The sequence below is a fragment of the Hypanus sabinus genome, chromosome 4 (assembly GCF_030144855.1).
Source record: "Hypanus sabinus isolate sHypSab1 chromosome 4, sHypSab1.hap1, whole genome shotgun sequence".
NCBI lineage: Eukaryota > Metazoa > Chordata > Chondrichthyes > Myliobatiformes > Dasyatidae > Hypanus > Hypanus sabinus.
The window spans coordinates 164,446,689-164,463,774 of NC_082709.1; positions in this window are offsets into that span (position 1 = coordinate 164,446,689).

The window sequence follows — 17,086 nt, forward strand, 5'->3', positions numbered from 1 at the left end:
ATCTTACTCTTGTAATCCATTTACTTCAAGCTTACTTGGTCTTCTTTATCTTGAATAGTGGGTGCCTCCCTTTTGCGAAGGGTATTATTTGAATATTTGGTATTTTACAAGTTTTTAGGACTACTTCCAAGTCAAGCCGAGTTCATTTTATTGTCCTGTGCACAAGTAGAGTGAGGCCCAGTACACTGAAAAATTGCTTGCAGCAAAGGCACACATAACATGAAAATTAAATATAAAATAATGCCTGCAGTTGAAAAAAAAGATTTTACGAGTGCCTAAAAAAAATTAACAGAGATACGATCAAACAACATCCATGGCAGTGCAAGAAGTGGTCTGTAGTGTTCATTTCTGAGGTAGGGTTAGGGTTGATTTAGGAAGTTCAAGGATCTGATGGATATGGGAAAATAACTGTTTCTAGACCTGGTGGAGTGAACCTTAAGACTTCTCTACCTACTGCCTGACAATAGCAGCAAGCAGAGAGCTTGACTCAGATGGTGGGGTCATACCCTTTTCTGGAGGCAGCACTTCCTGTAGATGCTGTCAGTGGAAGGGAGGGATGTGGCTTTGTCCACCACACTCAACCTCTTGTGTTCCTCTGTGTTGAAATTGCCATACCAGGCCATCATACAATCAGTCAGGAGACTTTCAAAAGTATAACTGTACAAGTTAGTGATTTTGGTGACACACCAGAGCTCTTGAAGCTTCAAAGAAAGTTGTGGCATTTGCCTGCCTTCTGCATCAACGTTCTGGGACCAGGACATATAATCTGAGATGTTAACGATCAGGAATTTGACTCTGCTTATTCTCTGCACCTCTGACCTACCAATCAAGGATCAAGGTTCAGGGATCAACTGGATTCACCGCTTACATGTATTAAGAATTTGAGGTGGTGTATTGGCATGACATGCAACAAAAACAACAACATTCAAAAATTATAAACAATAAAAATATATCAAATATAAATTTAGAGATTAAACTACGGACGTAGAATAAAATGTGCATAACTACCAGCCTGTACTTACATTGTAAATTGCATTATAAAAGTGGTTTGAGAGCAGTGCAGTGATGGGGACAACAGATAGAGAGGGGAGGGGCTAACTAGAAAGGTTGATTAGATTAACAGCCTGGATAAAAATTTTTAAGATGTTGTGAGGTGTTCATTTTAGATATCCAGAAAGGAGCTTTTATGAAAAGCTCTTTGCAGGGTGGGTTGGGTCCATAATGATTTTTCCTGTCCAACTCCTTGTCCTTGACATATACAAAGCCTGCAATGACAGTAGACTGCTACCAATAACCCTTTACTGCTGACCTGAGAGTTTGCTGTAGTTTTCATAAACTGTAAGAGGATGCTGCACTAAACCAAACAGTAATGGTTCATGTCAAGATGCTCTGTAGGATGACTGGCAACATAGAATTGCACCGGTATGTTAGATCATAAGATAAAGAAGAGAATTAGGTCATATGGCCCATTGAGTCTACTCCACATTTCCATCGTGATGGATTAATTATTACCTCTCAATCCCATTGTCCTACTTTTTTCCTCTAATCTTTGACACCATCACTAATCAATGAATTCCAGAGATTCACCAACCTCCAGCTAAAGAAATTCCTCCTTGTTTCTGATTTAAAGGGACGTCCCACTATTTTGAGGCTATGCTCTCTGATCCTAGATTTCCCCACTATTAGAAATATCCTCTCTAGGCCTTTTAATATTCAATAGGTTTTAATGAGATCCCCATTCATTCTTCTAAACTTCAGCAAGAACATGCCCAGAGCCATCAAATGTTCCTTATATATTAACCTTCTAGACCTTCTCCAATGCCAGCACATCTTTTCTTAGATAAGGGGCCCAAAACTGCTCACAATACACCAAGTGCAGTCTGGCCAATGTCTTATAAAGCCTCAGCTTACATTCTTGTATTTATATTCTAGTCCTCTCAAAATCAATGCTGACATTGCATTGACATTCCTCCTCACTGAATCAACCTTCAAGTTCACCTTTAGGGAACCCTTCATGACAACACCCTTTGCATCTCTGCTTTGTAAATTTGCCTCCCATTTAGAAAATGGTCTATGCCTTTATTCCTTCTACCAAAGTGCATGAACATACACTTCCCCACATTATATTCCATCACTCACTTCTTTGTCCATTCTTCTAAACTGTCTTAAAACTTTTGCAGGCTCCCTACTTCCTCAATGCTACCCGCCACTCCACCTGTTTTCATATCGTGCACAATCTTGGCCACAAAGCCATCAATTGCATCGACCAAATCATTGATACTTAACGTGAAAAGAAGCAGTCCCAACACCAACCCACGCAGAATATGACTAATCACCGGCAGCCAAACAACAAAGCCCCAAGATGCAAAATGTTCTGAGGAAGATGGAACTTTAGCAACTGCTGCAATAAGTACTATACATCCTCTGCCAAACATTTCTGTTAATGAAGGAGATATGGTTCTCCCATAAGAGGTTCTGCAAAATAATGATGCCCAAGAAACTGAATGTTGAAATAGTGCTAACTGACGTTAGTTATGAAAAAGAGATGGATTTCTCCTGAAGTCAATATGAAAACTCCATGGTTTTGAGAGCATTCAGCTGCAAGTTGTTGTGATTGAACCAGGGCATTAGCTTGTCTGGTTCCTGGTGGTACTTGGATGTGTCGTCTCTGATGATTAGTCCAAAGACAGTGCAAACTCTATCAGTTCAACTGATGTATCACTGCAGACAGAGTCACTGGTGTGTCTTCAGTCAAAACAGGTCTGAGGTCTCCGGAGTTCTCTTTTCTGGATTTGTAACTCATCAATAATTAGCTCCTTAGTCTTGTTGACGTTAAGTATAAGGTTGTTATTGCAGCACAATCAACCAGATGTTCTACCTCACACCTAGGTGGTGACTCATCGCCACCCCAATTTTCAAAACTACTTTATTTATTGGTAATTTTCTGACTTTCTGTGGCAAGATATAAACTCATCACTACAAGACTACATGTCTAGGATCATAACCACTAAGTTACTACAGCAGACCTGATTATAAAGCAAATAATCAGTCTTTTTTGTTACAAGGGGAGTTTTGGCAGTAACCAAACCTTTCCCAATAGCTACCAGCTTGAAATTTACTTGGATTGGTATTACCTGCATTGGGTAAGTACAACACTGGCTTGTTATATTTATCTCTATCAAATTATTTCAAGGAGAATAATGCCAGTTTCTCCAACATTTGTTCCTGTGTCCTTGGTACATAATTAATTCTAATTCCTTATCCCCACATTTTTTTTGCAAAGAACAGAGGGATTTGAAAATACAAGTCCATAATTCCTTGAAAGTGGAATCACAAATAGATAAAGGCAGCAAAGAGAGCTTTTGACATATCAAAGTATTGAGCATAGGAGCTGGGACATTATGTTGGAGTTGTATAAGACATTGGAGTATTGTGTGCAGTTCTGGTCACCTACCTACATGAAAGATATCAATAAGCCTGAAATAATGTAGAGGACCTGGACTGCAGGGAAATGTTGAATAGGTTAGGGCTTTATTCCCTGAAGCACAGGAGACTGAGGGGAGATTTGATAGAGGTATGCAAAATTAGGATGAGCATAAATAAAGTAAATGCAAGCAGGGCTTTTCCACTGAGGTTGGGTGAGACCAGCATTCAAAGTCAATGGTTAAGGGTGAAAGTTGAAATGCTTAAAGAGAATATGAGGTGTTGGGAACATGGAACAAGCTACCAACATAAGTTGTGGATTTGGGTTTGATTTAAATGTTCAGAGAAATTTGGATAGGTATGGAGGCCTAAGTGCAGCTTGATAGAACTAGGCAGAATAATATTTTGGCCCAGAATAGATGGGCCAAAGAGCCTGTATCAGTGCTGTAACATTCTATGACTCTACGATTCTAGCCTTGACATGCTTCCCGACGTATATCCAGAACAGAGCATGATAAATACCCCAGTTACCACCACAAATTTTCTCATTATATAGAAGGAAGCCATTCTCTCTTCATGTCAATACTGCCTCTCAGAGCAAAATCAATTCAATCTCTCACTCCCTTTCACACCCCTGCAGTTTGTTCATACAGTTGTAGATGGCACAGAAACAGGCCCTAAGGCCCATCATGTCCAAACCAGCCATCAAGCAGCCATTTACACTCACCACATTCTAATCAGCTCTGCCCAGATTCTATCATTCATAGACATATTCAAATTCAAAGTTCAAAGTCAATTTATTATCAAAGTATATGCTTATTATGTGTCACCATACATTATCCTGAGATTCATTTTCTTGTGGGCATTCACAGTAAATGCAGGCTGTTACCCCTTATCCAAAATTTAAAAATCTGAAAACATCTGAAATTCTAAATTTTTTGGTGCACTAACATGATGTCACAAATGGAAAATTCCACAAGGCACTGAGAAGGTCAGCAGGCAATGCACAGGTCTCTGCACACCACAGGCAGTTTTGAGAAATGACCTCACATCTGTAATGAACACAAGTTAATGAAAAATAGAAAACCATTGCATAACATGAAAGATGAAGATCTCGACTGTGTATTGAGTGGATTCATTAGTGCCAGAGTGTATAAACGCTGCTTAACAGCATGCTGATCATAAACCAAGTAAAGATCTATCATGATGAACTGAAAATTGAAGATAATTGTGAATATTCAGCGGGCTGGTTGCAGAAATTTAATAAAAGACACGGTGTTAAGTTGTAAGAGATTTGTGGTGATAAAGCATCTGCTGATCATGAAGCTGCAGAAAAATTCTTTGATGAGTTTTCAAAGATCAAATCTAATACACTGAACAGCTGCACTAGTACATATGTGTGATGAACAAGTGTAAAACAATATTATTTCAGGCTTACTGGTAACACGTAAATTCAGAGTCAGAAATGATCGTGATCCCAAGCTATCTCATTATATATTCCAAAGTCCAATAAACTCCAAAATCTGAAAACACTTCTGGCCTCAAGCATTTCAGATAAGGACTACTCAACCAGTACAAAGAATCACAATAGAATGAATGAAGAAAACCACACTCAACAAAGACAACCAACCAATGTTCAAGAGACAATTAACAGTGAAAATACAAAAAGAACACAATGAACATCAAGAACATGAGATGAAGAGTCCTTGAAAGTAAGTTCCTAGGTTGTTGGATCAGTTCAGTGATGGGTTGAGTGAAGTTGAGTGAAGTTAACCCGTCTGGTTCAAAAGCCTGGTTGAGGGTATTAACCATTCCTGAACCTGGAGGTATGGGTCCTGAGACTCCTATGACTTTTTCCTGATGGCAGCAGTGAGAAGAGAGCATGGCCTGGTTGGTGAGGGTCCTTGATGATGGATGCTGCTTTCCTGTGAGAGCGCTCCTTTTAGACGTGCTCAGTGGTGGGGAGGGCTTTATCCATGATTGACTGGGCTGCATCCACTATTTAAGGAGTAATTTACAGTGGCTAATTAACCTAACAACACCCATGCCTTTGGAATGTGTGAAGAAACTGGAGATCTTGAAACTTGGTAGAGGAAAATACATTAGGAGCATTTTAAGAAACTCTTAGATAGACAGTGGATGATAGAAAAATGGAACACTATGTAGGAGGGAAGGGTCAGATTGATCCTCAAGTATGTTAAAATATTAGCACAAAATTATTGGCTATATTGCTCTATGTTCTATGTAATACTCTATGTTCTAGGTTCTACCCATCGGAAACCTTGCAGTTGAAGGAAGAATTTGCAGGCTTTACATAGAGAGCACCAGAGCTCAGGATTAAACCTTGTTCATTGGATCTGAAGAAACACAACTGTGCCAATGACGTATTCAATCATGCACAGCCATAACCATTCTAAGGTTCTCACACCAGACACCCTACACTTGAGGTAATTTACAGTGGTCAAGTAACTACCAACCAATATGACTATTTATTAACCAAGGAACTTGTCTGATTTTTTTTAGTCACATCCTCTACTTTAGTCAAAGAATCCTTGCCTCTCTTCAGTCCATACCTGCATTAAAATTGTATCACATACAAAGTGCTGGAAGACTCAGGAGGTCAGGCAGCATCTATGGAGGAAAACGTGACCCTTCTTCAGAACCCAAATTGTACCATTTGTTGTGCATCATTTCTTCTTATTGTTCTTATAAAAATGAATCATTTCACACCTCTGGATTAAAATATCTGCTTGTGATGGTTGCTGCATTTTAGACTTTGATCCTACCCAAACTCAATTATGCCTTCTTCCTTCCTTTGACATTAGTCACTTCTTGCAGCAAATTTCCAGAATCTATCACCCAGCATCGTATATCTTTGAATTCTGATTACACCTCTGTCCAATTAAGTGTGATTTGTAAATGAGGTTAACATCTTTTAAAACTATTATGAAAGTGCATCAATGGTTTGGTTCTGAGATGTCCACAAGAGGAAAATATTTTGTCAGTCATTTCTAAACTAATTAAATAAAGAATATCGTTCCCCTCCTACTGTTTTGTAAAAGTATTTAGTAACTATTCTTTCAACCATTCTCATAATGTTTTGCAGTGTTAAATTTTGGTTAAATATATTTATCTCTTCAAATTGACTCAGATGGGGTTTCTCCATGATGTGCAGGCAGCCTAAGATCTTGCAACACCTTTGCATTTTAAGATGATTAAAAACAGAGATGTACGGATTTCAAAGTCTCTTTTAAAGTGCAACAGGAAGTGGTTGGTCACTGACCAGACTGGACGTGCTTCTTCATGTTTGAGCCTCTTCTCCTGCAGAGCATGGTCACAGTTTGCTACAGTTGGATATTGTAACTGCATTCCTATCCAATCCCAACTAACGTTACACATTGGTCATAGCTCCACCATTATATAAATCATTCCCCAACCACCAAATTTCATGGGTGCTCAAATGTAATTATTTTCTTTACATAATTCTTCAGGGACATAGATATCATCCAAGCTCTATTCTTGCAAGCAATCCCATCCTATACCACCTATGGTTGCATTAATTGCGCATGATAGCATAATGCTTCACAGCACCACTGATCAGAAGATCAGGGTCCAATTCCCACTGCTGTCCATAAGCAGTTTGTGACCGCATGGGTTTGCTTTGGGTGCTCTGGTTTCCTCCCACATCCCAAAAGAAAAGGGTTAGGGTTTGTAAATTGTGGGAATGCTAAGTTGGTACTGGAAGCATTGGCATGTGGAGCTGGCATGCTCCCAACATATCTTTGGACTGTATTGGTCTTTGATGCAAAAAAATAACACATTCCGCTATATGTGGAAATCTTCCTGATTTCAATAAGGGATGGAGCCTGAAGAACAGCAGATGAAGATCATGGTGAGGGCTGGGTGGAGGGTTTATTACAGCTCATCCCACACCTAAGGGCAAAAGGCAGGCATTAGCTGTGGATTAAATAACTAAATTAATCTCTGCTCCAATTACTCCGATCGTTTGTTACAATATCTCTGCATTTCTAAGAATCTGGCTTTATTTGAAGAATTTAAGCCTCCACAAAACAATTCTATGCAAATCTTCAGCTTGTAGGTGTAAATAGAAATGTGCAGGTTACATTTCTTAAATTTCCTCGTTTTGTGTGGTTCTCACTCCCAGAGATAACTAATATAGCCACTCTCTCTAGGTCCTTCTTATGGTGGATCTGGAAGATGACCTGCATCCACCACCCCTACGCCTTCATCACACAGGATGAAGGATCCTGATGAAGGGTCTCGGCCCGAAACATCGACCATTTATTCACTTCCATAGACGCTGCCTGACTCGCTGAGTTCCTGCAACATTTTGTATTTGTTAATTTAAATTTCTAACATCTGCAGAACCTCCTGCATTTAACACAGGATCCAAACATTGTTTCTTGATATCTGGGTCTGGGGGGTTCATCTCTATGGCAAACAAAGTGTGAGCTACTTGCTAATTTTTTAACTGCCATGGGGATTTGGCTCTTAAAAGATCTAATGCATTTCTCATATTGCTAAACAGAAAACTGCCATCAGCTGCATTATGTTGTAATACACCCTATTTGATGTTGTATTTTGAAGAATTTTGTAATATGTTGCAGGGGAATCAAATTTAACATTAGTTCTTAATGTAACAATATTTCAGCACACCAAAAGTAGATGCAATCCAAGATAAGGGACAAAAAGAGTGACTGGTGTAATCAGGACAATTACAAGCCATAAACACAAGGGGAACAACTATCACACTTGACTTTTTCACGCTCTATCACCAGAAAACTGTAGGCTGTCTCTTAGATAATTTTAGATCTGAGAGTAATGGACTGGGTTATACAGTAAAACAATTAGAAACCAGTTACCAATAGATCTTAATCTCATCAAATAATGAAAGAGAGTAAAGAGGCTGAGGGACTGCATGCCACTTCTTCTGGTAAACTAACTGGTCTGTAATTAGCCTGTTCACTTTGATTTCCTCTTTGAAAATGGCTACTCTTTAGCTTCTCTATGGTCTGTCAAATTTAAAGACATAGAGTCACAGACAAACACAAACAAGAGAAAATCTGCAGATTTTGGAAATCCGAGCAACACACAGAAAATGCTGGAGGAACTCAGCAGGCTGAGCAGCATCTATGCAAGAAAGTAGTCGATGTTTCAGGCCAAAACGTCAACTGGACTCTTTTCCATAGATTCTGCCTGGTCTGCTGAGTTCGTCCAGCAATTTGTGTGTATTGCTTGAGTCATAGAAAACTACAGCAGAGAAACAGGCCGTTCAGCTCATCTAGTCCCTACCGAACTACTTAAACTCCCTAGACCCATCAACTTGCACTAGGATCATAGCCATGCCTGTCCCTACCATCCATGTACCTATCCAAACTTCTCTTAAATATTGAAATCAAAATCACATCCACCACTTGCTCTGGCAGCTTGTTCCATACTCTCACCTTCCTCTCGGTTAAGACATTTTCCTTCATGTTCCCTTTAAACACTTCACCTTTCATCCTTAACCCATGACCTCCAGTTGTAGTCTCACCCGACCTCAGCGGAAAAAGCCTGCTTGCATTTACCCTCTCTACACCCCTCATAATTATTATATTATGGGATGTTATGTTGAAACTGCATAAGATGTTGGTGAGGCCTAATTTGGAGTTTGGTGTGCAGTTTTGGTCACCCACCTACAGGAAAAAAACTTTGAAAGAGTACAGAGAAAACTTAGAAGGATGTTGCCTGGAGTGGAGGACCTGAGTTATAACTACATAACCATATAACAATTACAGCATGGAAACAGGCCATCTCGGCCCTTCCAGTCCATGCCAAATGCTTACTCTCACCTTATCCCACCGACCTGCACTCAGTCCATAATCCTCCATTCCTTTCCTGTCCATATATCTATCCAATTTTTTTTTAAAAGACAATATTGAACCTGCCTCTACCACTTCTACTGGAAGCTTGTTCCACACAGCTACAACTCTCTGAGTAAAGAAGTTCCCCCTCATGTTACCCCTAAACTTTTGCCCCCTAACTTACAACTCATGTCCTCTTGTTTGAATCTCCCCTACTCTCAATGGAAAAAGCCTATCCACGTCAACTCTATCTATTCCCCTCATAATTGTAAATACCTCTATCAAGTCCCCCCTCAACCTTCTATGCTCCAAAGAATAAAGACCTAACATTCAACCTTTTTCTGTAACTTGGGTGCTGAATCCCACACTCTAGTAAATCTCCTCTGTACTCTCTCTGTTTTGTTGATATCTTTCCTATAATTCAGTGACCAGAACTATACACAATTCTCCAAATTATAAGGAAAGATTGGATAGGTTATAACTTTATTCCCTAGAACGATGAAGATTGAGGGGAGATTTGATAGGGGTATACAAAATAATGAAGGGTATTGATAGGGCAAATGCAAGCAGGCTTTTTCCACTGAGGTTGGGTGGGACTACAACATCTAGAGGTCATGGGTTAAGGGTGAAACGTGTAAAGTTTATTTCTATTTTTATTTAGAGATACAGCGTGGAACAGGCCCACCGGTCCGTACTGCCATGCAACCCATCGATTTATCACAGGACAATTTACAATGACCAATCAAACTATTAACCAGTGTGACTTTGGACTATGGGAGGAAACTGGATCATCCAGAGGAAACCCCACACACAGGGGAAGAACCCACAAAACAGGGAAACATGAGAGAGAGCTACTTCACTCAGAGTGTCATGAGAGTTTTGAAAGAACTACAAGTGCAAGTGGTGTATGTGAGATCAATTTCAAGTTCAGATAAGTTTATCGATGGTAGGGTATGGACCAGGTGCAGGTCAATGGGATTAGGCCCCTTAAATGGTTCAGCCAGGAACTAGATGAGTTGAATGACCTTTTTCTATGCTGTACTTTTTTATGACTCTATGACTCTAAAGACTACAATGTGGATCAACATACCATGGCAATAAGATCGCAAATTTCCTAATCTCTATATGAAAGTCATTCAAGTTAAAATACTGCCTTGCAATGGCTCACAGTTAATCACTAATACTTAAATAACCAGGAAATATTAAGTTAATGGAAAATAGCAGTTAGCTCAAGTTGCTAGACAGAAAATGATGACAAACCAGGATCATTTATGACTAAATATGTGTAATTTTCTGACTAGTGACCATCAGTAGTCATTATTTTCTGTTGACGTATTATTTCCTATTTATTTCAATGCATGTGGAACACTCAGATATATGTATAACTATGTTGACAGTTTTGTTCAGTTGATTTCCTTTGATAAAATTATTTTTAAAAACTTACTCTTGATCAGTGTCAAAAAAGGCAAATTAAATTAACTGTGATTCAATGTCATAAAACAATAAAACATGAAGACTTCCAAGGGGTGTGAATACCTTTTATATAAAAATAATAGATGTGAAAAGAGAAAAAAATTTAAAAAACAGAAATAGTGTTTGTGGATTCATTGTCAATTCAGTAATCTAATGGTGGAGGTGAAAATGCTGTTCATGAAACAATGAATATGTTTCATCGTGCTTTTGTACCTCCTCCTTGATGGTGGGATCCCATACATCCTGCTCATGAACTACTTATCCCACTCCCATCAGGTAAGAGGTTATGGAGCACCACATCAGCACCACCAGATTCAGAAACAGTTACTTTCCCCAATCAGTAAGTCTGACCGACACCTCCACCCAGTAACCCACACCACCACTAATGTATCACTTCCTATCAGAATCACCTTATACACAGACACTCCTGTGCCTAGTGTCTCTTTATGGACACACAATCAATCTATGTACATAAGCTATCTTACGTATTTATATTTATTGTGTTTTTTTATTACTGTGCATGTTATGTTTTGTAACTCTAAATCATAAAACTAATTGAAAGCAAAACATGGAGCTGGATAATAATGTATCCCTAATTTCATTTTACTTTAGCGAGACGTGCACTTATGAAGCGATGACGTGATGACATATGCCATTCACTTACTTTGGCATATAACCCATATTGGATCATGTAAGTAGAGAATGCTTAATCAAACAATATAGTTACAGTACAATGTTACTAAAATATTAAACACACAACAGTGTTCTTTATCTTGGTGTGTTTTCTTGTGCTGCATTGGATTCAAAGTAATAATTATTTCATTTTCCTTTAAACTTGTGCTTTGGAAATGACATTAAACCATCCTGAACCTTGAATCTTACTGTGATCATACAGGAAGAAGAGTCTGATGCCTGGCCTGTTTGAGAAGAATCCAAAGTAACAATTATTTTGTTCTCTTTTCCACGTGTATTAGAAATGGCATTAAACAATATTGAACCCTGAATCTTACTGTAAGAAGAATCAAATGCTTGACCAGTTTGAAAAGACCAATGCATGTGAAAGGAAGCCAAAGCAGCGGGAGAATATATCAAGTGTACCAATCTGAAACAAAAGGTAGCCATCTTTTAAATAGCATACTAAACTGAAGTGAATGTCCGCTCTCCTGCAAAACTAATGAAAAGTCATACAAATTCATATTCTCAAAAATAACAGGCTTCGTTCAGAAAATCAGGCGATTTTATTGATATCTTTATATTTATAGGGGGATAGGCATCCCATCACCTTCATGTCAAAAATAAGATTGACCCTATGGTATCAGGAAATTATTTGTCAAGTGAAGTCACTTTTTATTGTCATTTTGACCATATAGTAAAAATGAGACCATTTTTTTCAGGACCATGGTGTTACTTGACACAGTACAAAAACGAGACTGAACTACGTAAAAAACAACACAGAGAGAAAAAAAAAACTACACTAGACTACCGACCTGCCCAGGACTGCATAAAGTACACAAAACAGTGCAGGCATTACAATAAATAATAAACAGGACAATAGGGCAGTAAGGATCTGGGTATTGAGGAGTCTGATAGCTTGGGGGAAGAAACGGTTACATAGTCTGGTCGTGAGAGCCTGAATGCTTCAGAGCCTTTTCCCAGATGGCAGGAAGGAGAAGAGTTTGTATGAGGGGTGCATGGGGTCCTTCATAATGCTGTTTGCTTTGCGGATGCAGCGTGCTGTGTAAATATCTATAACGGCAGGAAGAGAGACCCCGATGATCTTCTCAGCTGACCTCACTATCCACTGCAGGGTCTTGCAATCCGAGGTGGTGCAATTTCTGAACCAGGCAGTGATGCAGCTTAAAAGTATACTTACTGTTAAGTATATTCAACTTAACAATGTGTGACAAAATATAAATTTGCAATGTGCATGATTTTCCTCCAGCTCAGATGGTTGTCTTTACTCATGAAAATGCCAGCAGTAATGAAATTCAATAACATTCATGTGTTAAATAATGAGAATAAAGCAAAAATCTGGAAATATTATTGACATGTAAATTCATTTGAATACAGAACCTTCCCAGAATGATGTCAGTCCAGCAAAGCCAAGTTGTGGTAGTTTGCTCCCTGGTTTCTTCACACCTATTTCAATCATACTACATCTGTGGCAAAATTAAACTATTGCAAATGTCCTCAAAAGGATGAGACGTAACTATGCTAACTTCAACAAGCATGCACCTATCTGCTGAATGGGACTTACGTTAGTCTGAGGATAATTTGGTTACCTTCACCATGTTAACGTCTACTTTATTTTTAAAACAAACTTAAATCACTGTAAACATAAAAATCTTTATTTATTTGCATTCTAAATACCACTTTATGTTTGGCAAGAAGGAATTATATAATGTGTCATGAACTAGGCATTATCTTAACCAAGATCTGTGCTCACAGCTACAACTTCCTCTCCAAATCATTCTTGTAACAGTTCTACAGATTCTGTGTTCACTGCCTTCAATAATAATTTATTCCATTTGTTTTTAACTTTGTTTTAGAAAATGCTTATTCTATAACAGAAGTTTCCTATGTTAAGGTCACCATCTCTTTTCCATCATTTCAGGTTATCTTTGAAGTAAATGGCTGCCTTTTCTCCACCCCCCCCCCCCATAAAAAAACAAGCAACTGGAAAATCGATGTATCAACTTCTGAAAGAGCTTCATTGAATATTTTAAGATGAAAAAACATTGAGAGCTTACATTTATTTCTAATGAAATTAAGCTAAATCACCAGATAAATGTCCTTTATCCTTCATGACATTACACCTCATTAAGATCTTGTTAAAGCTTTCAGTGACTACCAGATTTGAGCCACATCATTACCCCTTATAATAGGAAAAAGTGTATCACATGCAGGCATTAGGAGCATACATCTCAACCCACGACTGTCTCTGGTTAAAGAAATTCCAGTTTATTACTTAGACTACCTTTCTAGCACACACTAGGAAGTTGGTAACTATTTTCTGGTTCTTTGTCTCAGCCCCAGTGTTGATTACCTGTATTGAACCTGCCAAGTTATCAGTGAGACTTGATAATTAAGGCAAACTGGACAGTCAACCAGCTATTGTCGAGTTGTCCAAGATAATACAAACTGCGATTACATTGCAGATCAAACGAAATGGCACATTAGAAAGTTCATAGGTAATCACATATAGTCACCAACATTGCTAATACTTGGTCTAGAATAAATCCCTACTCTAAAAGCTAGGTCTAAAATTATTTCTGTTTTAATTATAAAGTAGAAAGAAGAAGCTGTGAAGAAATAATCCTCTCTCTATTCTAATATGAGAAATACCCTGTTTTTTTTCCCCTTTGATGTAACAGCTCTTCTACATTTGTTGATTATTCCTCTAGGCCACTTTTTAGTGAGATGTGATAAGACGGTATATCAGTGCAAAATCTCTTTCCTGTGAAGAGAGAATTATCTTTGTTTTTTTGTATTTGTAGTTGGTCTGTGCATGGCATGACACGGCTCAGAGCTGCTGTCTCACAAATTCTGCAACACAGGCTCCATCCTATGTGCAGTTTGTCCATGTGACCACATGGGCTTCGTCCATGTGTTTCACTTTCCTCCCACGTCCTTTACATACGATGGCAGATTAATCAGCAAATATAAGTTGTAAGTGGATCATAGAGGAAATGGGGGAATTTGATGGGCACATGAGAGAGAACTGCTTACAGGGGAACTTTACACATTCAAAGTTCTCTAAACTCTAAACCTTGCTTATCCATGGAAATGACCAAATACCTTTTTAAACTTTGAAATTGTACCCTCCTCTTAGCAGTTATTCCAAATACCCACCACCCTCTGTGTGAAAACATTCCACTTCAGATCCCTCTTAAGATTTTTCCTCTCTCACCTCAGTCCTCTGACCTTCAGCTTTAGATGCTTCTGCCCTGGCGATGAAGATGTTCCTATTGCTCTATCTATTCCTCTCATAATCTATAAATATTTTTAAACAAAATGAGGGAATGAGGCTGATGGAACTGTTTCCAGCATAGCCACCACAGACCCAATGAGAAAAAAATGCCCTCCTTATAAGGAAGTAAGGATATTTGGCCAGTATAGAGTCCATGTTACAAAATAGCCAATGCGTTGTTTGCAATACCCCCACATCGGTAAGCAATTTATTCACTTTCACACTGAAAACAGCACCATTCGGGAGCATACTCTTGTTAGAGTTGGAATAAATAATCCTGTTCTGAACTTTATTGTTCTGATTTTGTTTTAACTTTACTGTTTATTTTTATTTAGAAATACAGCACTTTCGCAGGCCTTTCCAGCTCAACAGGACCATGTGACCTATCAGCCTACTAACCAGAACGTCTTTGGAATATGGGAGGAAACGCACAGGGTCAGGGTCATGGAGAGAATGTAAAAACTTCTTATAGACAGCGGTGGGAATTGAACCTGGATTGTTGGTGCTGTAATAGTGTTACACTATCTGCTATGCCACCATCCCACTCCTGATGTTATTTTAGCAAAAGCAATAAAAATTCACCTTAAATTGCATTATAATCTTCTTGAAAATTAAAAGCATATAGAAATTATTTTATAATAAATATTTTATAAATTAATATTTTAGTAAAAGATTGGAGGAAAATCCATTTGTCATCTTCAGGGCTCGTTTAAATTCTTTTGGCAATCTGCAGATAATAACTGCAACAACATTTTAATGTGTTCGTTTCAGATCTCGTGCTGACCCGCAACTCCAGCAACCTAAATTTCACCCAGTTCTCTAGTGATGTTTATTTGGAGTTTCCACATTCTTGCTGCGAACGCACGGGTTTCCCCTAAGTTCTCTGATTTCCTCCCACATCCCGGAGATATGCAAGTTGAAAGGTTAATTGGCCGGTGGTGCAGATGTGTGGTGAGAAAACATCAGGGGAAGTTCATGGGTATGTGAGAGAGAATAGATTACAGAGAAAAAAATTGGGGGAACGGGCAAAAAAAGCGTAAAGTTCTGTATTGACTCTGAAGGTCATGCAGTAAACTGCTCAAGCTGAAGACATTTCATCAGAACTGAAAAAGATAGTGAATACGTTAATTTTAAGAGGCTGAGGGTGGAGGTGGATGAATAAGAGAAGGAGAATATTGATGGCAAGCTGTTGCCTTTGCTGAGGACTGATCGTTTGTTATCAGAGAGCGGAAGGTCTGGAGCACATAATGTACTGAGTGGCTGGAGAACATGGAATCTATTCTGTGTACTTCTGTATTGTAAAAAGTATAAGTGAAAAGGAGAGGTTTCCCATATTTGCAATGTTTTGCAACCCACCCTATCCTGATTTCAATAAAAATCACCACATTATATGCTTGGGAGAGGAGTTAATGAGAACATTCACTCTGAGATCATCAAATCGAGCAGAAAATTGGATAGAAACAGGATGAACTGTCATCAGGATCTGAAGACATGACAGATGCTGAAACTCTCAAATGCTAATAGTAACATTTCTAGTGCAAGTCATGTTTTATTTTGGCTGATGATTATTATCTGTCATCCTTCATCCATTTTATCTCTACCTTTTGATAAAAATATCAGCATGATATTATCACAATGCGCATCACTTGTATTGACATGTTGGTGAAAAAATTTTCTTGCTTTACTATTCTCTTCCACAAAAGCCTCTATCGTTTTGAGATTGAGACACTTTTCCACTTCAGTTGGCACACACAAATGAGCTTCCATGCTTTCCATTTTCCAGGTAGTTAGAGAAGAATGTATCATTGTCTGTTAAGACAGCAATGAATCATTGAGACGGTTATCACAATTCCCCTACGAACAAATTTGGTTCAGTGAAGATGCAAACTGTAAGCAGATTCAAAGCAAATTAGAAGAGCAAGTATTTTAAGAAAAAAAAAGCTTACATTTTTTACATGTTGAAAACCATTGGTTATTTTCACTACAAGGACTTTGAAAAATGTCTGCCAAGGTTTATACCTTTAGCAATGGTATCATGATGAACTTAACAAACCGATTTCTGCTTTGTAAAAACATTACAAATTTCTAAACTAAAAATTGCTTTTCCAGAAATTTTCTGTTCTCCATTCATCTATGTGATGCCTGAAGATATTTTATTGTATTAAAGGCACTGTAAAATTTTCAAGTACATAGAACATAGAAACATAGAAACAAAGAAAACAAACAGCATACTACAGGCCCTTCAATCCACAAAGTTGTGCCAAATGTGCCCTTACTTTAGAAATTACCTAGGGTGACCCATAGCCCTCTATTTTTCTAAGTTCCATGTACCTATCCAGGAGTCTCTTAAAAGACC